The 23778-nt window shown below is 52.6% G+C and overlaps 2 long non-coding RNA genes across 7 annotated transcripts in view; one reads left to right on the top strand and one right to left on the bottom strand.

The window, feature by feature from the left end:
* Positions 1-7125, top strand: part of LOC129516526 (uncharacterized) — a 34671-nt gene extending 27546 nt beyond the window's left edge. For all 6 annotated transcript variants that reach the window (XR_008665780.1, XR_008665783.1, XR_008665782.1 and 3 more), the window contains one exon: positions 5258-7125. This is a non-coding gene — a long non-coding RNA (uncharacterized LOC129516526). The remainder of the gene's footprint in view (positions 1-5257) is intronic.
* The window catches only part of LOC129516525 (uncharacterized), a 115890-nt gene extending 104428 nt beyond the window's left edge, over positions 1-11462 (bottom strand). The window contains exon 1 of the long non-coding RNA XR_008665775.1: positions 11341-11462. This is a non-coding gene — a long non-coding RNA (uncharacterized LOC129516525). The remainder of the gene's footprint in view (positions 1-11340) is intronic.
* Between the last annotated feature and the right edge of the window lie 12316 nt (positions 11463-23778).

Genomic DNA, 23778 nt, shown 5'->3' with positions numbered 1-23778 from the left:
CCTGCCTTCGGCCCAGGGCGCGATTCTGGTGTCCCGGGATCTAGTCCCGTGTTGGGCTCCCAGCGTGGAGCCTGCTTCTTCCTCTGCCTGTCTCTCTCTCTCTCTCTCTGTGTCTATCATGAATAAATAAATCTTTAAAAAGTAAATAAATAAATAAAACAAAAAATGTTCAGGACATCCGGGTGGCTCAGAGGTGGAGCGTTTGCCTTTGGCTCAGGTCATGACCCTGGGGTCCTGGGATCGAGTCCCACATCGGGCTCCCTGCATGGAGCCTGCTTCTCCCTCTGCCTGGTGTCTCTGCTGAATAAGTAAATAAAATCTTTTGAAAAAAAAAAAATGTTCACAACCTAAGCCAATGAAGACCAAAATAATACTATTATTTCAAAACAAATACGAAAAAAAAAAAAGACAAAACAAATACACTTGGAATATCAAGAAATGAAACATAGCTGGAAATCAAATTATCAACATAAAGGAAGACTGGCAACCCCAGCACATTCCCCTAGTCCATTCATTCTTCTGTTCTCCTAGATGATTACGCCTCATCTCTTCTAAATCTCTCTCCTCTCCCCGCTCTTGACTTCAGACTCTTATTGATAAATAGAAGCTGTCACAAGAAACTCATCTTTCCTAACCCCGTCTACCAACTTCTCCTCCTCTGTATTTAGTCGGTCTTCCTTTATAAAGGATTAACTATCCCTGTTCCTAAATAAGGCATGGCCACCCCCTCCCTGTGCCCCTGTGCCCCCATTCCATGTTTTCTTGTAAAGTCAATGGTTGTGTTCCTGGGATTATCTCCTCCATTTCCTGCATCCTCATTTTCTCTCTTTACTGGATGATTCTAACCAGTAAACATACTGTAATGTTTCCCATTCTAAATACAGCATCACCTGATGTCCCCCTCTCCTTACTAAGCCCATTTTTCTATTCCCCTTTATAACAAAACTGTTCAAAGACCGTGCTCGTAGTTTCCACTTCCTCGCCTTACATTATCCCTTCAGTCCATTCCAATTACAATTACTGTTTCCACAACCCCACCTAACCGCGCTTGTTGAAATCACGGATTACGTTCTTGCCAGATCATTTTTTTCTTAGGTGTTTGGGACACCAGCATATTCTTCACCCCCTTTTTTCTTCTCCATCAACATTTATTTTCCTTGGATCATCTCATCAAGTTTTTTGTTTTTTTTTTTTTTAATGCAGATGTTCTTAGGAATCCTAAAATTTATACTCTATCCCTCTTATCATTGTTGAACTCTGAACTCCTGTCCAACTGCCTACCTAGGAACTGCACTTAGATGGCTAGTAGGGATGTCAAAGTTAATACACTCAAAACCTCTTACTTTTCTTCTCCCCCTCAATTTACTTCTCTCCAAGTCTTCCCATAGGTCAATAAATGACAATATTTTCATCCCTTTGCTCAAGACAAAAATCTAGAAGTCATCCTTAATTCCTTTCTGTGCCAGCTACTAAGCTGTTATCTCTTAATAATAAACCCTTCCACACTCATACATCTTGTGATGCTAGGATGGGACTCTGCAAACTACCTTTCTATTTTGCCAGCTGAATTCTTGCCACATTCTGGTAATAAAGTGTGTTAGAGAAAGACTGAAAATCAAAAAGAGAAGGGAAAAGAACTCACTACTTCTTGTTGGCGTTCTGCACCTGTCAAGGTTGCCCTAGTTATGGACCTTCACCCTCACAGTGGCAGTCAGCTCCAACACTCTCCTAGAACCAGCCCCAACATACCCTATGTCTTCTGAGGCCAGGGTTCCAGCTCTGCCGAGTCTCCCCTATTAACTTCAGGTCTTCCTTGTGTTTATCCAGTACTAGGGGTGGTGGCTGCTTCCTGAAGTTAACGCTCTTATTTCAGTGCTCCCTTTTTGCATTTTCAGTTCTACAGCACCTATCTGACCAATTCTTTATACTCCGTTATCGCTGTTGAAATATTTAGCGGCAACCAGAATAACTCCTTTGAAGCATACATCATTTCCCTGCTTCTCATCACACTTAGAACAAAATTCAGCCTCCTCCCTAGGGCTGACAATCCCTTTTGTGATCTGGCCTATCTACTTCTTTTGTCTCATCTCTCACCACTTTCTGGTTACTCATTTGGTTCTAATGATTCTGTCTTGAACACACCACTTTCCCACTATAGGACCTTTGTACTTTCTTTTTCTCTGCATCTGGATTGCCCAGGTCTTTCGCTGGCTTACTGCCTCACTTCATTTAGAGCTCTTCCCAGATGTCATTTTACAGAGAGAGGCCTGCTCTTACGTTCCATCTAAAATGCACAATTCCTTCCCCTATCCTTCCAGTTTCTTACCAGGGGTTCTTCTTATTACTACTCGACATTGTTATAAGTTTATTTCTCCCTCTCCAATCCTTAACTGAAAGCTTATTCATGGCAGGATTATGATCTTATTTACCACTGGTGCTAGCACTCAATAAATTCCAGTTGACAAATGAATTGAATAAATTGCAGTGAATGTAAGAGAAAAGTAGACCAAAGTCACTGCAAAGAAAATCATATGTGAGACAAAGATAACATAAGCCTGATTCATCTCCCTGACTACATAATACAAGTGAATCATAAAAAGCACATAAAGATGCAACAGAAGAGAATTTCCACAAAATAACAGAAGAACTGAATCTGCAGAAAAATAATGGACATGTAGTATTCAGTATTGTGGCATATCCTGGTTAAGCTACTAACCATAAAGAATGAAGGAAAAACTTTTCAGACTTCCAGGCAGAAAGCTAAATAACTTATCAAGAGGGAGGAAATCGTGCTGGCCTTAAACTTCCTCTAAGCAATATTCAAAGCCAGAAAACAAAGGAAAAATGTCTGTGCAGTTTCAAGGCAAAGGCAGCGTGACCCAAAACCATTACATCTAAATAAGTTCATTTGAGAATTGATGAAAAAGGCAAACACAGAATCCATGGATCTGTGTAGGAAAAAAAAAAAAAAAAAAGAAAACAACTACTTAGTGAAGAGCAAATAACAACTGATCAATCAAAATTAATTAAGTAGGATATTGAGAATCAAGCCAGATTGTAAGCACTGGATTAAGATACAGATCGAGACCAAATCATCAAAGAAATTAGGATTATAATTAACATAATAAACATTAAATAAACATTAAGCCTTGTTTAATAAACATTAAAACCGTGACTTTGTAAAAATAAGGATGATGTAAAAATATATTTTTCATAGCAGAGTCTATTAGCATTTCTGAACTTGAAACATAGATAAAAAAGGTCTCCAAACTCTTTTTTAAACTTCAGATAATTAAAAAAAAAAAACTTCAGATATTTTAGGAAATAAGATCTCTGGTAGTAAAGAAACATTTTCCTAAAAGTTCAGCAATTCCTTCAGTTTATTTTACCACTACCAAATTACATCACATTTAATACTTTTTAACTTATACTATATGTTTGATCTTAAATATATTTGTATAAATGCATAGAAATATGCCTACAGCAACATTCATTTAAAATTGATAAACTGGTAAAATCTGTTAAATATTCCTGTAACTTTCTCTATTTAAATTACTTATAAGTGAACCTGTATTATTTTTATGAACATTTATTATTTTTATAAAAACACCTTTATACACAACAGTGTGAATTCCTTAGTTACTGAACTGTACATTTAAAAGTAGTTAAGCTGGTAAATTTTATGCTATGTGTTTTTTTTTTTTTTTTTTTTTTTTTTTTTTTTTTTAAATTTTTATTTATTTATGATAGGCACACAGTGAGAGAGAGAGAGAGAGGCAGAGACACAGGCAGAGGGAGAAGCAGGCTCCATGCACCGGGAGCCCGATGTGGGATTCGATCCCGGGTCTCCAGGATCACGCCCTGCGCCAAAGGCAGGCGCTAAACCGCTGCGCCACCCAGGGATCCCATATGCTATGTGTTTTTTACCACAATTTAGAATAAAAAATATTAAGTATACTGTTATAAAACTTATAAAATAGATCCACCCATTATAGCTTTACAGATGGATTTTGACTATGCTAAATTTTTATTTTTTCTTAAAGATTTTAATTTATTTGATATATATAGAGAGCAAAGCAGGGAGAGCAGTAGAGGGAGAAGCAGACTCCCCACTGTGCAGGGAGCCCCATGTGGGGCTCGATCTTAGGACCCCGGGATCATGACCCGAGCCCAATGCAGAAGCTTCACTGACTGAGCCACCTAGGCTCCCCTATACTAAATTTTTCTTAAATCAACTTTTCCACCAAAGGCTACCTTTCAGAGTATACCATTCATGTAATACTCTCTACTTGCCTACACTTTATCTAATTTGATTTTTTTAAAGATTTATTTATTTATTTATTCATGATAGACATAGAGAGAGAGAGAGACAGAGAGGCAGAGACACAGGAGGAGGAGGGAGAAGCAGGCTCCATGCTGGGAGCCCGACGTGGGACTCGATCCCGGGACTCGATCCCGGGACTCCAGGATCACGCCCTGGGCCAAAGGCAGGCACTAAACCTCTGAGCCACCCAGGGGATCCCCTCTAATTTGATTTTAAAAAGCAGAGATTGTTCAGTGGTAGACATTGTTGTAAACATACAAAATGAGAAAGTACTAATAAAGAGTAACTAATACGATGTGTTACTTTATTAAATATCCTAGTGTTGTAAGAATATAAATGTATGTCATTTGATTTACATATTTGGGAGGAGATCTTTTAATTTTAATGATTTCTTTTTCTGATTGTTAAAAAATAATTTGTGCTCATTTTCTAAAAAGGAAAAGTAGAGATCCCTGGGTGGCGCAGCGGTTTAGTGCCTGCCTTTGGCCCGGGGCGCTATCCTGGAGACCCGGGATCGAATCCCACGTTGGGCTCCCGGTGCATGGAGCCTGCTTCTCCCTCTGCCTATGTCTCTGCCTCTCTCTCTCTCTGTGACTATCATAAATTAAAAAAAAAAATTAAAAAAAAAGGAAAAGTAAAATTACCATAATCACACTGATATATTTTCCCCATCCTTTTTCTATGCATATAAGTGCATTTTCAAATAAATGAGAAGTAGTTTTATAACCTAAAAAATTTTAGCTATACATTGAATTACTCTATTAGTATTTTTCTGTGGCCCTAAGTAGTTTTAGTTATTGCATAATATTCCATTAGATTGATCATCATGTCTCATTTAACCACTCCGTTACTTTTGAATATTCAGATTGTTTCCTCCGTATAGATACTGAAGTGAATATATATAAATCTTTGACTTCGTATTTATTTCTTTAGGATTGGTTCCTGGAAGTGGAACTACTGTATCAAAGATTTGGACATTTTTAAGACCCAAGAAAGGTAATATAGTAATAAACGTGATTGTAAATTTGAACACCTTCTTAGCAACACTAGTTACTAACACTTATCTTCAATCTTTGTCAATCTGATGGGGAGACTCCGTGTGTAATTGAATTTGATAAAATTGCATTTTTGCTCATATACTCACATTAATAACTTTACTGCCCCAAAGATCTAATATTCTTTGTCTTCTCTGTGCTCAGCCGGTGAGAAATGTATTTTTTATTGACTTTGGCAATATTTCTTTTAAAATAAATTATATTTTGAACACATGCAAAGGTGAAGAAAAATAGTATAAGGAAGGATCCAAATTATTTTACTTAGTAAAAAAAAAGGTGAGATTGTATTTAATTCTTAATGTAGTGGTAAATACAGCATTATTACTATAAGCTAGCAGTATCCTATTTTACTTATTGAATTTATTTCTTTATTGAAATCATATTGGATTTATTGCTTAATGTGCCATTTTCACTATAGCACTTTCCAAAATGCTTCCTAAATGCTTAGTTTATAGTCAAGAAAAACATTTACTAGATAACTACTTTGAAATAACTACCTCAACCTTGCTTTCATTCTCAATGCCTTAGAAACAGACTTGCTTGCCTACATTAATTTTCTTTCATGTTATCATTACTATGAAGTCATTCTATAGATAGGGTAATAAGCATCCTGGCATGCAGGGAAATAGCATCTGTAAAACTATATGGCGCAGTATGGTTGGGGTTCTTCCTCCCTCAGAACCTCATTACGTAATTTAAAAATGTTTACTTAAGCTCCTTTGGGCTGCCTCCATGGTAGCTATGAAGTCACAGAATTAGGAACAGTTTGGGGCCTGATAACAAAGTCTATTAGTTTAATTTGAATGCTGTGTCAGTTTCTTTTTTATCATTGCTGTATAAGAACGTTTAAAAACAAAGACATATTTTATTCATTTTACTTTTTAAAACATGTATGCTTCTTCAAAAATCTAAATACACAGAGGGGTTCATAAATATATGTTTGCTCATTATCTAGATGTGCTTATTTTAAAATTTGTATTCCATACTATATATTCCCACAATGTGATTCTGACTCAATAGAACTATAAATAATTATGCAGAATGACCAAAACATGTAGAGGTGTTAGCCTTCAGGAGAGCATGAATTATTAAAATTCTATTTCTAAGCCAAGAAAGCACTATTTATTTCTAAGTCGTAAATGAAATCTTTCTAAGAGAACATCAAAGATGTATAAATTATAATATCAGCTTTAGGAGAATTTAAAAATATACTAGGTTATAAGAAAAGATTATTTTATTTTGTTTACTCAAAGAAAGGTAGTATTTTCACTTCCTTAGAGAACTCTTGAGCCTCTTTACCAAGCAAATAATTATGTGTACTGGTTTTAAAGAAAAATAATGCACTGTGCCTTGTAAACATGGAAGAAGAGTCATTTAAATGTTGCATAAAATCATCAAATGGTTTATCACCTTCAAGGCAACATGCAGATTCTTATAAGATACCTAAAATCTCAACCATCCCTTTTAGAACTACTGAGTTTTATGAGTAAACAAGCCTAAGTCAAGATCCTGATACCTAAAAACATAGCCCTTTTAAAGAAATGTCATCTTGTTTTAATTATGTAACATGAATTTGTTATAAAATTCTTTATTGGGATACTCTCTATAGCATTTTGCTTGTTAACCCTGAGAAGTAAAGACATGTCACTGATGGCCTTCCCAATGATCTAGTGAGGTACAAAGTCAGGGATAATTCAAGGAAGGAACAGCAAAAACTTTTAGGACCTGATCATCACTTTGGAAGTATAGCCGCTGTGGGGGGGGGGGGGGTCCTGCCTGGATTGGGGGAGAGAGGTATCTTGTATAGGGGGCCTGGCCTGGAGGGGGGAGAATGGTCAGAAGGGAGGAGGAGGAAAGATTATGAGACCAACTGCCTACTTGGGTTGGTTTAGAATTAGCTTTGCTGTAACAATGGAATGTCTGCAATTTTGTATCTCATTCTGATATCAAAAGACGATATTTGGTTTCTTATGTTTAAACATTTTTAATATATAATACATTGTTTATAAATCTGTTTATCTGTATAATATGTGTGGTGATTTTAAGCACATTGCAAATTCTTTGATGCTCCTTCCATTAAAAGATAAGAGTGTAATTCCCCTCTCTAGAACGTGTATGGCAGTAGTGATTTTTCACTAACGAACAGAATCCAATGGGTATGATGCTGCATGACTTCTAAGAATAGGTTGTAGGAGGTGATACAGCTTTACCTGGCTCTCAATCTTGAGACACTGGGAACCCAGCAACCCTGCTCTGAGAAAGCCCAAACCGGAAGGAGAGGACATTGTGCGGGTGTTCTGACCTGTAGTGCCAGCTAAGGTCCCAGTCATCTGTGAGTACTGATCACCAGCCACGCAAGTGAACAAGCCTTCGGATGATGCAAGCCTCCAGCCTAGGAGCTGTCCCAGATGAGGCCAGGTGGATTAGAGACAGGCTGCCCCTGCAGAACGCTCCCCAGACTGCATATCCAAGTAAAGTAGTAAATTCTGGGGTGGTTTGTTTTGTGCTCGAGTCCCTGTTTGTAGGGACTAGTTCTAACTCAGGTTAGCTCTAACAAGTAGGAGGGAGACGGAGGAAGCAAAAGAAAATGGTTTCCCTCCACTTTTCCTTGTTTTCTTAGCCAGACTGAGACCTTAGCACCTCCTAGTACTAATTGTTGGCAATCAAGTATGGTTTTCAAGTGCCGTTAGGAAGGAAAAAAAAAAAAAAACCATAATGGGGACCTATCTAAACTCCTTTTCCTTAAAGGCTTAGTATGTGAGCAGGGAAAAGAGAAAGGCTGAGTCTGTTTCTCCTTTTCTTCTCCCCAAGGTATCCCTAGTTTCAGAAAAGAAGGGAAAGCAAGATTTAATCATTTCCTGCCCTCATCTCTCTTCTGAATTCAAATCTTTGGAAAGGTGCTCTTTTCCCTTTCTTTTTCAAAACTGAAAGGATACACAGACTTTTAAATCCTATGAAGAGACCAGACCCACCGTGTATTTTCATTCCTTATCAAGGAAGCAGGATTCACTGACCAAAGTTATTATACACTAAAGACACCATTCTGTCTTTAGTCACTCATCAGTGTCCTGTCCTTGAAAGGTTCCTCTGGCCCCTCCCCTTCCCCTAAATATAGGCATTTCCCAGGGTTCTCCTCGCAGGCCTCTCTTCACTTGACACAGGTCCATCTTGTACATCCCCATGATTTTAGTTACGTCTATGTTGTAATGACTCCAGAGAGCCAGCCTTTACTTCCAACCCTCCTGGGGATAGTTCCCTGATGGCTCAAAGTCCACAGGGACAGAAGAACGTTCTTCCTCCTGGACTTGAGGCCCACTCCTCATCCTAGTCCACACACTGCACTGGGAACCTGGGGATCTCCTGCCTTTGCCCCACACAACCGGTTTCCCATTCCACCAGCTCATTGTAATTACTTTTCTCGAATTCCTCCTCTATCTCCACTGTCATTAGGTACACAGCAGTGGTCCCAATCCACTCTTACTTAGATTACGGGCTGTTTTACATTCCATTTCCAAGTCTCTAGGACCCCCAACCAATGTAATCTTTTCAAAGACCTGTAATCTTTTCACACCTGACCATGCATTTCCATTAAAAAAAAAAAAAATCCTTTCTTGGTTTTCCCTTTCCTGTGTAGGTTTAATCCTGAGACCCAGTAGTCCTTTACTCACAAACTCCTTGAGAATGTGTGCAAAACTGTAATCCAGATCTATAGGTACGTGTTTCTGGAGAGAGGCCCCACTGCTTCCCATAGGTTCTCAAAAGGGTACCTGTCTAGGAAAAGGTTAAAAGCTTGTAGGGCTCCGGATCAAGTTCAGAGTGGCCTTCTGTCCGGCTTGGCTTCTCACCTGCCTTCACTCCCTTCTCCCCCCCACACTAATCCCTCTCTAGTTCCAGGCCTCCGTCACTGCTGCTTCGTTTTCTCAGCTTGGGAGGCCCTGGAGGCCTAACTTTCGCCGTCCGGGACACCGCCTTGCCTTCTCTCTTTCAAGAAACACTCCAGGTCGCACGAAAACTGTGTGGGGCCGGGCAGACTGGGTGTGCACTGACGGCTCCAAGAAGCCAGCCTAGCAACTGCTCCTTTTTAGCATTTACCCCTTGCTGGGGGGAGGGGTGGATGGGAGAAAACGAACAAACAAAAAAAAAAACCAAAGCAAAACAAACAAACAAAAAAAAAACCATAAAGCCTGTAAAACGAGCAATGACCCATCGTGTTTGTGCAGCGCTTACACACTGCACAACTCCGGGCTGGAGTGTACATTTCTATAGCACTTTCTGGGCAGGAAGGCCTCGGACGGTAGACGCGTGATCTAGAATTGTTGGGAGCTCCGATGCTAGACAGACGCCGCGCACCCCCTCCGGCTAGAGTCCTCCACGGGAACTCTCAGCCCCTGCTGCAGGTTTCCCTTGGCTCACGCCTCGGGCCTGCGAGACGCTGGGTGCCGGGCGCGGGTCCTGCCGACGGCGCCTCCCGCTCCCGGGTCTCGCCCCGCACCTGCACTTGCACCTGCGCCGCACCTGCCCCTGCCCCGCACCTGCCCCTGCCCCGCACCTGCCCCTGCCCCGCACCTGCCCCGCACCTGCCCCGCACCTGCCCCGCAGGGCCCGGCGACTTTGAGGGCGCGTCCCGGCTGCCGCACTTGCAGCACAGGCTCTAGCCGCCGCGGCTTTCCTGCTTTTCACCCCCAACAGAAACGGTCCTGTGAACTGTCGCCGAAACCGAGCTGCTCGCCGCGCCGCGGCCGGGCCCGACCGAGGGGACCGCGCCGCCAGCAACGCGCCGACTTATAAATAGCGCGCGCGGCGCTGAGTCACCGAAACCCCGAGTTTCCCCGAATGGCGCGGGACGGCGGCGGCGGCGGCTGGAGCGCGACCCCCCGCCCCCCAGCCCCGGCCGCGACCCCCCCGCCGGGACCGCCCCGCCCCCAGCCCCGCCCCCTCCCCCCAGCCGGGAGCCGCGGGGGGCCGGCACCAGCCCCCGCCCCGCGCCGCGCGCTCGCACAATGGGACGCGGCGGGGGGCGGGGGGCGGGGGCCGGCCCGGGCCTCGGGGTGGCCGGGAGGCGGCCGCGGCCCCGCGCGGCGAGGAAAGCCCGGGCCGGCGCCCGCCCGCTGCCCGCTGCCCGCTCCCCGCTCCCCGCTCCGAGAGGGCTGCGGCGGCCGCGGCGGGCGGGCGGGCGGGCGGGCGGCCGTGGGGGAGGGGGCGGAAGTGCCGCCCTGCGGCCGGGGCGCTGACGTCACCCCGCGGCCGCCCGTCGCGGGGGCGTCTGGCCGTCACGTGACGCCCCGCCCCGCCCGAGCCCGCGCGCGCCGCCCTCCCCCGGCGCCGACTCCCCCTCCCCCGCCCTCCCGCCCGGCTCCGCTGTCAACAGCGCCAGCTCCGCCCCCTCCCCCGCGCCCCGAGTAACCGCCACGGCGGCCGCTCGCGCACCGGCCCCGGCCCCGGCCCCGGCCCCGGCCCCGGCCCGGAGGAGGCTCGCCCGCGCCCGCCCCGCCCCGCCCCCGCCGCGCCCGGTGCGTGGGCCCCGCAGCCGGGGGTGCGCGCCCCGCTCTCCTCCGCGCAGCCCTCGCGCGGCAGCCGCAGGACGAGGCGGGGACGCCCGGTCCGAGCCCCGAGCGGGGCGAGGCGCGCCCGGCGGCCTCCAGGCCCTCGCGGTCCCCGCCGGGGCGGGCGCGGAGACCCGGAGCCCGCCCCCCGCGCCCCGCAGCGCCCCCGCGGCGCCGCACGCCGGCCCTGCCCCTGCCCCTGCCCCTGCCCCAACCCCGCGCGGCCGCCAGCGGGACCGGCCGGACGACGAGGCGCCGGGAGCCCCGGGCTGGCGCTGGGCGCGGGCGCGGGCGCTGCGGCTGCGGCGGCTGTCACTGCCTCGCTGCTGCTCGCCCCCCCCCCCCGGTTCCCTTCTAAAAGTAGAGGCTCGCGGGAGGGCGAGGAACCCCCGCGCGGAAAGGGGCGGTGCGCACTGACCTGTCAGCGGCGGCGGAGCGAGACCCCCGGTCGGGGCGCACTGGGGCGCGCGGGGCCCGAGGCGGCGGCGGCGGCGGCGGTGGCGGCGGCGGCGGCTCGGCCAGGTGTCCCCTCGGGCCCGCGCCGCCGCGCCCGCCCCTCCCCCGCGCCGCGCTCCCCGCCCCGTCGCCAGGGACCAGGGAACCCCCCGGCTCGATTTTTTGTGCAGTTTCAGCAAAGCTCCGAGGAAGTTGGTCCTTTTGTTCCACTATTTATAGATTGCGTCAACATTGCGAAAAGGAGAAGGCGGAGCGGCGGCCCCTCCCCCTCCCCCCGCCGGCTCCGGGGAGAGAAAAGCCCCAGCACACGACCCAAGTGCTCCGCGAGCCCGCCGCCCCCGGCCGCCCGCCCCCCGCCCCCCCGCCCCGCGGCCCGCGGCCCGCGGCCCGGCCCGGCCCGGCCCGAGCGCTGCCAACCCCGTCACGTGCCCGCCCGGGAGGACCCGCGCCCCGGCGCCCCGGCGGCCGCCCGAGCGCCGCGCACCGCCTGGGCACCCCCTCCCCCCGCCCGGGCACGGCCCGGACCCCTGCGGCCGCGCCCCGCCGTGCGCCCGCGGGCCTCCGCCGCGCCCTCCCCCGCCCGGCGCGCGCGCGCCCGGGCCTCGCCCCGGAGCCGGGGGCCCGACTCGTGCCCCGCGCGGCCGCCGCCCCGGGATGCCCGCCGCCCTGCCCCCTGCACGGCCGCCGGAGGGCGGGGGCCGCGGCGCGCGGAGGGGGCCGCGGCGGCTCCCGGGCCCGCCGAGCGCGGGAAGCGCGGTGCGGCCCCTCCGGGACGTGCGGAGACGCGCTCCGCAGGTGCAGCGAGGCGTTGCGCGAGCTCCCTCCCCGCCCCCGGGGCGGCTCGGGACGCGGCGCCCGCAGACCCAGGCGGCGGCGGACGGGGCAGGGCGTTCTAAGGAGTTGTTGGAAGTTAGAGGTGGGAGCAAAGCGTTCGGACTTTGCGTCCAAACCCGATCCGAGGATAGGCCCCGCCATACCCCCGAAATGAAACTGAGCTCCCGGCCGGCCTAGAGCCTCCGCTTCTGAGCTCCACGTAAACAAGGAGGGAGGCAAACCCGAGGGGAAGGCCTTCCTTAGGACGGCGCGGCTGCGGGCGAGGAGCTGCTCGGAGGCTAGTTTACCTTCTCGCCCTAAGGCCCTTTTTCTTGATTTGCTTAGGTCGCAGTGGAACTTGCCCGAGCCGGGGGTAAGACGTCTCAGCCCCCCAGCTCACAGCTCACGGGCGCAGGGAAGCCCAGGCTGAGCGGGGACGAGCGCAGGAAACGCGTTGGACCTTTCCGGGCAGCTGGACACTGTGGTAAACAGCCCGGAAGGCCCGTGTTCTCCTGCAAGGAGTTTGGAGAGCCCGTACCCGTGCGCTCAGCCTGCCCGGGCCCAAGCGCGGCCCAGGGCGCGGGGGCGGGACCTCTGTGCCCGGCCGCCCCGCGAGCCACGCTTCCAGGCGCTGCCCTGCGCTCGCCCCAAACCCGGGAGCGCGGCCGCACGGGCCGCACGGCCCCCAAGGAGTGTGCCAGCCCTCGCCAAACCGTTGCAGGTTTGGGCCTTGTCTGTCTGTCTGTCTGTTTCAAGGGTGGGGGAGAGCTTAGGCCACGGGTTTGGAAATCGAGCAGCTGCCTCGCGCGCCCTACAGAGGACGCAAGGGCAAATAAAGCAAAGCCGCACGGTGGTTGCCGGGTTTGCGGAGCGCGGAGGCGAGCGGACCCGCAGCAAGTTGGACGACGCGTCGGCCGGTGCCCTGGCACCTGACGGGGCGCAGGGTCTGGTGGGGGGAGCCGCTCCACGGCTTAGGGCTTCGGTGCCTCCCGCGTCTCTTCCAACGCAGCGGCAGGTCCAGGCCTCCTCTCACCCCGCCTGTCTCCTCCGTCTCGTCTTCCGTGGGGGAAAGACCCAGCCTGCCGAGGGAGGCGAATTCGTTTCCGCGCCAATTTTGTTGCATCCCTACCTACAGGCCACGTTGGTTTGCAGGAAGAAAGCCGGCCGGGGCCTCCTGGCCCTCCCGCGCTGCCAGTGGCAGGGGTGGCCAGGCCTGAGCCCTGAGCCTTCGCCTGCCTTCCCCCTTCCCGCTTCGGGCCAAGCCGCGGTGTCCCCGCCACTTTGTCGGGACACGTGCCTCGCACCCCCACCCCCACCCCCACCCCCGCTTTGTCATCCCGCAGTCTTTGCAGCTGCGGAGAGGAGGGAGCGAAAGGAAAACGAAAGCGCCCGGGCGCATCAGGCGCAGCGGCTTCCCCGGGCTTCCCCGAGCACGGCCGCGGGAGGCCAGGGCCCGGGGCGGGGAGGCGACGGTGGGCGCGGGAGCCGCGCGCAGGCGGCGCCCGGTGCTCACCCGAGGGCCCCAGCCCGCCGCCTCCCCCCTGCGAGAAGCGGACGCCAATCCCGAAGGGAAAGCGTGGCCTGGGTCTGGAGTTGCAATAATCGGAGACTGACGAGGGCTGTGCGAGGGGACGCGGAGGCCAGGGAGTGTGGCGGGGCGGGCGCTGGCCCCTGGAGGCGGATGCTCGGCAGAGGCCTGGGCCCGCCAGGGCGCACGGAGGCCGCACGGAGGCCGCAGAGGCCCAGGGGGGCCGTGCACGAGCCCCCGGGCTCCCCGCAAACACCAGAGTGCCACGTGCTTTGAAGATTTCAGGAAACTTTGGGGACACATCCTCTGGTTGTCGCCGCGCGCGGACAAAGGCGGCCTGCGCAGATTGGGAGGAGGCGCGGCCCCGCGCGGGCGGCCTGTTTCACCGAAGGGAAGGCTTGAGGATGTCTTCAGGAGGTGAAGGGACCCTCCCCACAACCATCGAGCATCCCTCGGGGGACCGCGGCCAGTCCCGAGCCGCGCCCTCGCTTCCCCAGGCACCCCTGCAGTGACCCACCCCTGGAAGGCTGGCCTAGAGCCTCGCTGTGTCACTCCAGGGCACGTCCCTCAAGCCACACGCCGGGAAAGCACCACCTTACCCCAATAAACAACCAACTCTATTCCATTTAATGGTACATTGGTTGTAGCAGTATCTGTGGCGAGTGTCATAAAAAATAGATCATTTGATCCTCAATGAGTGGAATGTGGGGTCTGCGCTTTCTCAGGCGGGCACCCACTGCCCCGCGCCGCCCGCCGCTGTTACAGCTCTCGCAGGTCAGAGGCGCCTTCGCTCTCCAAATAAATTGGGATTTTGTGCGTGCTTGTTTTGCGTTGTGTCGACCCCGCATTGCCGCCTGTGCACTTCAGCAACGTGACTTTAAAACAGCCGTAATTCTAAAAGATGCGAAAACTGAGTTCGCTCGGGCGAGCCTTGGGAAGGCAGCCTTGGTTTCCTGCTAACGTTCTGCTGGTGACGGTCACCCGTCAATCCCAGGCTGGCGTTGTTCGTTTAGATCCCTTCCCTTCCCACCACAACTTTCTGCGAATACCAGAAAGTTCTAACTGTGAAAAAGCCTGCGCACTCCACCCAAATTTCTTTATACAATGTTGAGAGCTACAGGTGACACAGACCCTTAGGCTTAGGGGCCCTTGGGCTAGCTGCCCTTTTGTAGAAAACCATCTATTTCTTAAAATATACATATATATATATATAAATATTCAGCAGAAGCGGTTTTTGACGCAGCAGACTGATAAAAATACCTGCTTTCACCATGCTCGCCCTCTGGCTTCTACCTGGCGGCCGTTCTCACTTTCTTGCAAGTCCCCCCCCCCCCCCCCCCGTGCAGCTTACTGTTGTGAACCACTTTCCTTCGGGTTATCTTGCTTACCTGGGCGTCTGTAATTATGCAGTTGGTCTATTCTCCATCCCACTTAAATTAAAAAAAAAAAAAGTACATGCACGGGTTTGAAAGCCATAGTTGTCTTTATTCCGCACCCTCCTCCTCCTCCTCTTCCTCCTCCTTCCCATCCCCCCCTAAATCTCCGCACACGCAAATGGTACGTCGCCCGGTCTAGGTTGAAACTGAAGCGCCTAAATAACGTTCCCAGCCCGGGGCAGTCCCTTGAGCCATCGAAAGCCCAACCTTGCGCACTCCCCCTGGAACCCGCACCAGAAACCTCGATTTGGAGTCCAGTTTGGAAACAAATCTGTGCTTTTCGCGGTGAAATGGGAACTTGCCCAAGCGATGCATCTGGCTTTAGATTTTATGGGGAATATGATCTGGAACAGGGAACGCCTGCTTCAGGCGTGGCAGCGTGCCCCGCGCGGATCCCCGGGGCCTCCCTGCTGCAGACGGCGCGCGGGGCCTCGACCCGCAGGGCCTCGGCCAGCCTCGGGGCGCCCTGGGCTGGGTCGGCCCCGCGCCCGCGCTCTGCCTCCTCGGCTTCGCCTGGGGTCGCTCTCGGCGGCGGCGGCGGACGAGGCTTCGGGAGCGGAGCGGAGCGGGCGGCCCGGGGCTGAGATCAGATGTCCTTAAAGGAGCTGGGAGAGGGGAGCGGCTCCTCGCAGTCAGCGCCGGGCACGACTCGGGCGCTCCCCGCGACGCCAGGAAAGCCGCCCTGCGGGGGAGCACAAGCTCCCCAGGCGTCGCCGAAGTTTCGAGAATGCACCAGCAGCCCGCTCCCCTCCCCCACCTGTGCCCTCCGCGGCTGCGCGGCCCGCCCCCTCCCTCCAGGTGGCCTTAGGCGGGGCCCCAGGCGGCGCGGGGGTGGGGGCGGGTGCGCTGCGCCGGGGCGCGGCGCGGCAAGGGGGTCGGGGCGCCGCGGGCGTGCGCAGGGGTGCCCGGGTCAGCCCCGACGGGCGCAGGCGCGGGTGGGGAGTGTGCGATGCCGGGGAGGGCCGGGGGCGCGGGGACCTCGGACGGGACGGTGGCGGGGACCGGGGCGCGCCGGGCCCCCGACGGGACGCGGGCGGGAGACCTCTGCGGGCGCCCCACCCACCCCCACCCCCGGGCTCCCGGCGGGCGGGCGCGGCGTCCGCGTGCACGTGGAGCACCTCCGCGGCGGGGGCGGCCGCGGCGCGGTGCACGGGAGGCCTCGGGGCGACGGCGGCGCGGCCTGGAGCGCCCGGTTCCCACGTCCGTCGGGCGGCCGCGGATCCCGGGGCTCCGCAGGAGCTGCGCGCGTTTCCCGGCCAGCGCAGGCCGCGCACGTGGGGCCCGCCCGGGCTCGCCCTCCCTCCCTCTCCCTCCCTCCCTCCCTCCCTCCCTCCGCGCCCCGCCGGGCAGCCCGGCCCGGAGCGCGCGCCCCCGACCCCCTCCGGAGCGCAGGGCGCTGGGCCGCGCGGGGCCGCCCGGGCGGTGCAGCAGGAAACGCTCCGTCCCGTCCTCGGCCTCCCAGTCAAAACATTGGCCCGAACCTCGAAATCCCCCCCCCCTTTTTTTTTTCTTTGGTGATAGTCCGGAAAAGAAACACGACCGACAGACTCCCCATCAGGCCTGCGTCAGAACCATTTCCCCTGGACTGGACTGAGATTGGTTTTTTCATTAGCTGCTGGAGCTGAGGTTTTGAGGGTTTACCTGCCTGCTGCGGCTCCTGGCTCCTGGCTCCTGGCTCCTGGCTCCTCTGGGTGTATTCTCCTCCTCTCCTCTCCCACTTCATCTGCTCGTCAACTCTTTTTTTTTTCCTCTCTCTCTCTCTTTTTCTTAAGCTGCGGGTACCCTCAGTTCCACCGTCTCCACTGTGACACGCGCAGAGGCTGGTCTCACTCAGCCTTTATCAATGGTCAATGTAAGCCACGGTGTTTGCACAACCCTCGCAAAGTGGGTCATGTTTTCGGTTCCTTTCATCCACAGCGACGGGAAAGTTTTGTTTTGCGTGTTCTTTTCTTTCCTTTCTTCTTTCTTTCTTTTTTTTGGGGGGTGGGGGTGGGGAGGAGGGCGCAACGCGCTCAGTGCCAGTGCCCTCCTCCCAGCTACAACTTCCCTCTTCTCCCAAACAGTTCGGGATTTCTCCTTCTTCATTTTTACAGAGACCTAAAGAGTTAGCAGAAATTCAGCGTTTGCTGACTCACCTTCCACTTTTTTTTTTTTCACCCCAGCCAGGATGAACACTGAACGATGTAATCGGTTAAACAAAAAACAGACTTTAATATCATTACACATGGATCTCTCCATTAGCCTTAGCAATTATGTCACTTCGAAGAAGGAAGTAATAAAAACGAAATTCTCGCGAATAAAATATAATTGTGGAAGCTATCCATTTGAGGTCCGGATGCAGAAGAAGGAGGTATCCATGTTTTTTTTTTTTTTTTTTTTTAAAAGAGCTCTTATTTTATAAACAGTGACTAATATGGGATATAATGGGTAAAGCTAGCGCCCACAGGGTGCGTGCACGTAGTGGGTACTCCATGAATATTTAATCTCCTTCTCTTCCTTTCTTCTCCCCATCACTGGAAGTTTTGGCAGGCGGTACAGATTTCCCAGTGGTTAAGGAAATTATGCTCAAACTTCGCTTCTGGTTCATGTAATCTCCACTCACTTAAAAAAAAAAAAAAGAAAGAAAGAAAACTCACAAAATTTATCCAGGGAGCTTTACTAGCTTATTAAAACTTAATGGAAATAGCTAGACAAAATAAAAAGTATGGTGATTACATACATATAAATCCGAAATACATTAAATTATTTCAAACTTTAAAGCGGCTGTAATAGGTAACCATTACCATTAGATTTCGTTGACCGACTTCTACAGTAAAAACGAAAATTGTGGGCTCCCGCTCACTTCTCGCGTTTCTGCTAGAGCAGCCTTCACCCGCAGACCGACCTGTCCCGACTTCATATTTTCATATTTTCGCAGGGCAGACTTTACCGGGACCCTGTTCAGTTATCCACATTGCAGAGTGGGGCTCTTTTTTTTTTCTTTTTTCTTTTCCCCCTTTTTTTCTTTTTCTTCTAACAAATAAGATGGGAACCCAGGGCGGGAGTCTGCGGCCTCCCGGGTGCCCAAACCCACCTGCGCGCCCCTCCCGCCTGGTGGCCTTGGCGCGGTCGCGGGGCCCGGGAGCGGCTCCCGGCGGGCACCTGCCCCCGCATCCCCTGGGCCCGCCCGCCCCGAGCGCCCAGGGTCCGTGTGCCGCGGCCTCCGTCCTCCGGGGCCCAGGCTGCGGGCCCGGCCCCCGCGCCCCGACCGCGCCCCGGCCGCGTCCCTCGCCCCGCGGGCTCCTCGTCGGACGAGCATCCCTCGGGGAGTCTGTGCGGCCCGGACCTCACGCCCGCCCCGCGCCCTCCTCCTGCGCCCGGGAGCCCCGGGTGGGTGCGAGGGCCGCTCCTCCGAGGCGGGGCGCCGGGTCCGGCCGGGTGGGCGCTGCGGCTCGCGGTCCCGGGGTCCCGGGGTCCCGGGGTCCCCAGGTCCCGAGGTCCCGGGCGGGGCGGGGCGGCGGCCTGCTGCTTCCCCGCGGAACCGCCCGCCTGCCCGCGCCGCCCAGCCTGGCCGCCCCCGCGGCCCCGCGTCACCCCAGGGCTTTCCGAGGTGCAGGCGCAGGGCCTGGCCCCAAAGGACGGCCCGGGGCCCTCGGAGCGGCGGCCGCAGAGATGCTTGGGGCTCGGGGGAGCGGGCCTGGGGGAGCAGGGCCTGGAGGGGCGCAGGACCTCGGGGAGCAGGGCCTGGGGGTGGGGGAGCAGGGCCTGGAGGGGGGCAGGACCTTGGGGAGCAGGGCCTGGGGGTGGGGGGGTGGGGGCAGGGCCTGGGGGGCAGGGCCTGGAGGGGGGGTAGGACCTCGGGGAGCAGGGCCTAGGGGTGGGGGAGCAGGGCCTGGGGGGGCAGGGGGACAGGGCCTGGGGGGGGAGCTGGGGGGGCAGGGCCTGGGATAGCTGGGGGGGCAGGGCCTGGGGGGAGCAGGGCCTGGGGAGGCAGGGCCCCTGGAGAGCTGGGGGGGCAGGGCCTGGGGGGGACAGGAAGGCCCCAGGGGAGCGGGGCCTGGGAGGGAGGGGGGGGCACCGCCTCCAGGCTTCCTGGGGCAGGCAAGTGTGGCGGCCAAGGGGGGGTGAACTCACTGTGCTCCTTGTTGGGGTCCTTGAGGTCTCAGCCCACAGGTGGGCAGCCCGGGCACTGGGGGCGAGGGTCGGGGCGCCCCGGGGCAAGGGTGGGGGCGCTCCGGGCGGTGGCCAAGGAGCCTGGTTGCTCTGAGCAGCCACGGTGGGCCCAGCCGCAGCCCGCAGGACTCTCGGGGTCAGGGTGGCAGGGCCTTCACCTTGGGGTGCCACACAGCCTGGCCCCAGGTGGCACGCGGGCCTGGCCAAGCACTCCCAGTGGGCCTGCACCACCGGAGGACAGGGAGCCCCCTGGCAGGCCCCAGGGTTTAACTAGCTCAGAGTCAGTTTTCTTCTTTCACCAAGAAAGTGCTACACACGTTTCCCAAGTCTGCAATCAGTGAGCTCAAGGCTGACCGTTTTCTTAGGACCCCATAGGTACTTTGGCCTGTAGAAATGAATTTGGGGACAATCTTCTTTCTCTCAAGTGAGCTGGTCACACAGACAAAAGGTGGGTTACAGGCCAGGGAACAATTCACCCCCCACCCCGTTCATGTACAGGTCTCCTTCTGGGGACATTGTGTGTTCTCCAGGCTCCTGCGCTTGCCAGGGGAGGTCCTGCCCTGAGCTGAGGAGGGGGCTTCCCTGCAGGACTGGTCTGACTGGGAATGAGGGCTGTGGCTTGGGAGGCGGGAAAATGGCCAGGAGACAGGACCCAGGATCCTGGTTAGGAGAGCTTTCTCCCATGTCACAGAGGCCTGGGGAATTTCGTTGCCTGGCCTGAAAAGACAAGGTGGACGTGCCCAGTCTAAAGGTGAATAGGACAAGACTGAAGCTTCCAGACACTATGCTAGTGTTAGAAACCTATACGTTCCTGGCTGAGTTTCTTGTACTGTGTTTTAAGATTCTTTCCATTTCTTTTCCTTTACTCTTTAGTGTTTTTTAAACTGTTGCAAAAGAAAGTCATTTGCTTAACAGATTTATTGAGAACCTGCTGTGTGTCAGGCACAGGAAGGGGATAGTGAACAAGACAGTTCCTGTCCTCACAGAGCTTACAATCGGATTTTCTTTATGGGGGGGGGGGACCAACACCCAGGCAATTAAAATACGCTGTGAGAAGTGGAACACTTTTTAAATACTGTGTAACCGGGTGAAGTGAGCCCGGTTATTTGGGGCTGTTTACAAGGTCAGCATCCCCGGAACACAGCGGTCAGAGGACGGGGCGGGAGAGTAGAGAGGCAGCCTCAGGTGATTCGCTTGGATCCAAGAGTGGAATTTTTTTTTCTTTTTTTTTTAATTTTTATTTATTTTATGATAGTCACACACACACAGAGAGAGAGAAAGAGGCAGAGACACAGGCAGAGGGAGAAGCAGGCTCCATGCACCGGGAGCCCGACGTGGGATTCGATCCCGGGTCTCCAGAATCGCCCCCTGGGCCAAAGGCAGGCGCCAAACCGCTGCGCCACCCAGGGATCCCCAAGAGTGGAATTTAAAGGCTAAGCAGTGCCTCATGGGCCCTTCAGGGTGGTGGGTGGCCCAGAAAGTAAAGCTGAGGAGGCTGTGGTGCTGCGGTAGAGCAGATGCCCCCTAGGTTTTTCTTCTGGAAAGAAGGATTCACTTGTCATTTTATAAAGGGAGTCGGTATTTCCATTCCAGGCCCACGGAGGCATATCAATACCTTAAACACATCTATCCCTGTTATACCTACACGATTGACACTTCAGACCTTGAAAAGAGGAAAAATAAAAAACTAGTTTTAAGAGAGGCATCTAGCAGAAAATTTTGTGAAAATATTGCAAATAGAGAATTGTATTTGAGACCAAACCTTAGACAGTGAAGACGCTACCCTGTCCTAATGGAGTTTAAAATCCAATGGAAGTCATGAGGAAATACATAGGAGAAGTTCACCATCTCCTGGAATATAAAGGGCTGCAGGCAAGGCAGGCTTTAAACCCTCAGGAGGCCAGGTCATGGGGGTGGGGCACTTAGTTCAAGGTAGCTCAGGGAAGTCCCATGGGGAAATCCCAGAGAACATTCCTAGGAAAGAGAGAAAGCCTTTGTGGGTTGACACAGCTCTTATCTTCTCTGGAAATGGTGGAGTCTTCACAGCATTTGTGAGTCTTAGGGGTGCTGCCCGCTGGTAACTCTGTTCCAGAGAAACAAAAGAAACTACTTAGATCTTGCAACTAATTAGATTTTTTTTAAAAAAAACCTGTTAGTTTGATGTCACAGTTATTAAGTACGAGAACACCTAGACTGGTGCTTTCACTAGAGCTGCTGAATCCCTTCGTAGTATTGTCAGTGGGGACAGGAGGGAACGGTTCTTGAACACCTGCTGTGTGACATCGAGGTTTCATACATGTTGCCTTCTCTGATTCTGATAACAGCTCCATGAAGGAGGTGTTTTTTTGGCCATTTTATAGATTAGGAAACTGAGGCTCGATGCATTTATGCAAGGTCACTTGGCAAGTAAATGGCAGGGCCATCCGACTGCACATCTGTGTTGTCTTCACTCTTCTCATGGAGTCTCTTTCGAACCAGAGGGTGATGATCCTAAAAAAAGAAAATCACAGTAAGAGAATTCACATTTGAGATTTTAAGTCCTTCTGGAGAATACGTGGTTGGGTGAACTTAGAGTATCCCTATAGATTATATTTTAGAGTTGCCAATATTAAAACTAAGGGGATCACCGAAAGAACACTGGGAATGGTTTTTTTTTTTTTAATTTTTTATTTTTTTCGGGAATGTTTTTACACAAGTTGAATTTGCACAATGTGACCAATCTCGGGATCCCTGGGTGGCTCAGCGGTTTAACGCCTGCCTTAGGCCCAGGGCGTGATCCTGGAGACCCGGGATCGAGTCCCACATCAGGCTCCCTGCATGGAGCCTGTTTCTCCCTCTGTCTGTATCTCTCTCTTTCTCTGTGTCTCTCATGAATAAATAAATAAAAAAATCTTAAAAAAAAATGTGACCAATCTCTCTTTACCATCCTTTGCTTGCTAGAAAAATTTCAGGATAAAGATGTGCTAATATGTTAATTTAGTTTATCATGTAGAGAAACACGTGTGTATAGTCTTACATTTAAATGGAAATTCTCTTTTTGGTTTTCTCATCTGCAGTCACTAGGTAACTTCCCTTGGGCTTTGACTGAGGAGGCTTGTCATTAGCATGTAGGCCACCTGAGGTTTGCGATCGGGGGAGATTATGGTAATATTACAGTTTTATAGACTGATAACATTTGATAGGTAAAGAAAAGGTTTTTATTTATTTTTTAAAGATTTCATCTATTTATTCATGAGAGACGCAGAGAGAGAGAGAGAGAGAGGCAGAGACACAGGCAGAGGGAGAAGCAGGCTCCCTGGGACTCGATCCCAGGACTCCGGGATCACACCCCCGGCCAACGGTAGACACTCACCTCTGAGCCCACCCAGGCGTCCCTGAAATCCTAGGATTATATTAGTCAGTCAATCACTTCATAAGTATCTGTTGAACCCATACTACTTGCCAGGTACTGAGTATATAGCGTTGGTCAAGATAAACTGAGTCCTGGCTGTGGACGGTGTATCAGGCAGGAAGCGAAACAACGTGCCCAACTCTCTTCTAGACTCATTTAATCTTCCAGACGAGGCTGCTGTCTGCCCCTGTGTATACGGTACATACACAAAAAGGGAGGCTCGGAAAACCTAAATACCTCGTTCAAGATCACACTAGGGAATGGCACAGCTCCAGTTCCAACCCAGCAACAAAGACTCCGATGCTTTTTCCTGGCCCCACGACGCATCCTTGATCATGCAGACACTCACAGTTGTGAGTCCTTGCTACTCACTCTATCCGTCCTATGCGGTTTCCGCGCCTGAGACAGATCATTATTCTTACCCTGCTTACCTCGTGGAGCACTAGCAAAACCCAAAAGCAGCTAGTTGTTTAGCTTAACGTAATCTCACGGGATAAACAGCATATCAACTCTAATGACGGGTTTATTGTGATAACCTACTGACGGAAAAAACCTTGTGGTCCCGTGGGATCAGATTTGGATGAACTTTCATCGTTCTGTGTTTTATTGATTCATCCAGTGCCAAACGCTTGCTGGATGGGGTACGCTTGTTCTGAGCCTGTAGGTTCAGAGGTTACGGGAAGTTCTTTGGCCAAGAGGAGCTTCAAGTCTAGTGGGCGAAAGAGACACATAACAGGTAAAGCGTGAAAATGTGCCATAGCAGATGCCCAGCGTCCCCTCAGAGCCGACAGCGTTCTGAGCCTCCCCTACCCACGCCAGACTCTTTGCCTCCTAAACATTGTTTCTCGAGCTAGGACTAACACTTGAGCAGCTTGTTAAAAACGTGGGATCGTACTTCTCTCTCGTAGAGTCAGATTTTTCTGGGGGCGTGGCCTTACTCTGTTTTATTTCCTTTAAAAACTTAAAAAAATTGGGGCGCCTGGATGGCTCCGTCGTTGTGTCTGACTTCTGATTTCAGCTCAGGTCATGATCTCAGGGGTGTGAGACTGAGCCCCCGGTTGGGCTCTGTGCTGGGCACGG

Source organism: Nyctereutes procyonoides, unplaced genomic scaffold (genome assembly GCF_905146905.1).
Source record: "Nyctereutes procyonoides isolate TBG_1078 unplaced genomic scaffold, NYPRO_anot_genome, whole genome shotgun sequence".
In the NCBI taxonomy this organism is placed as follows: domain Eukaryota; kingdom Metazoa; phylum Chordata; class Mammalia; order Carnivora; family Canidae; genus Nyctereutes; species Nyctereutes procyonoides.
The sequence above is the reverse complement of the archived record's forward strand: the minus strand, read 5'-3'. Positions and strand labels throughout refer to the sequence as shown.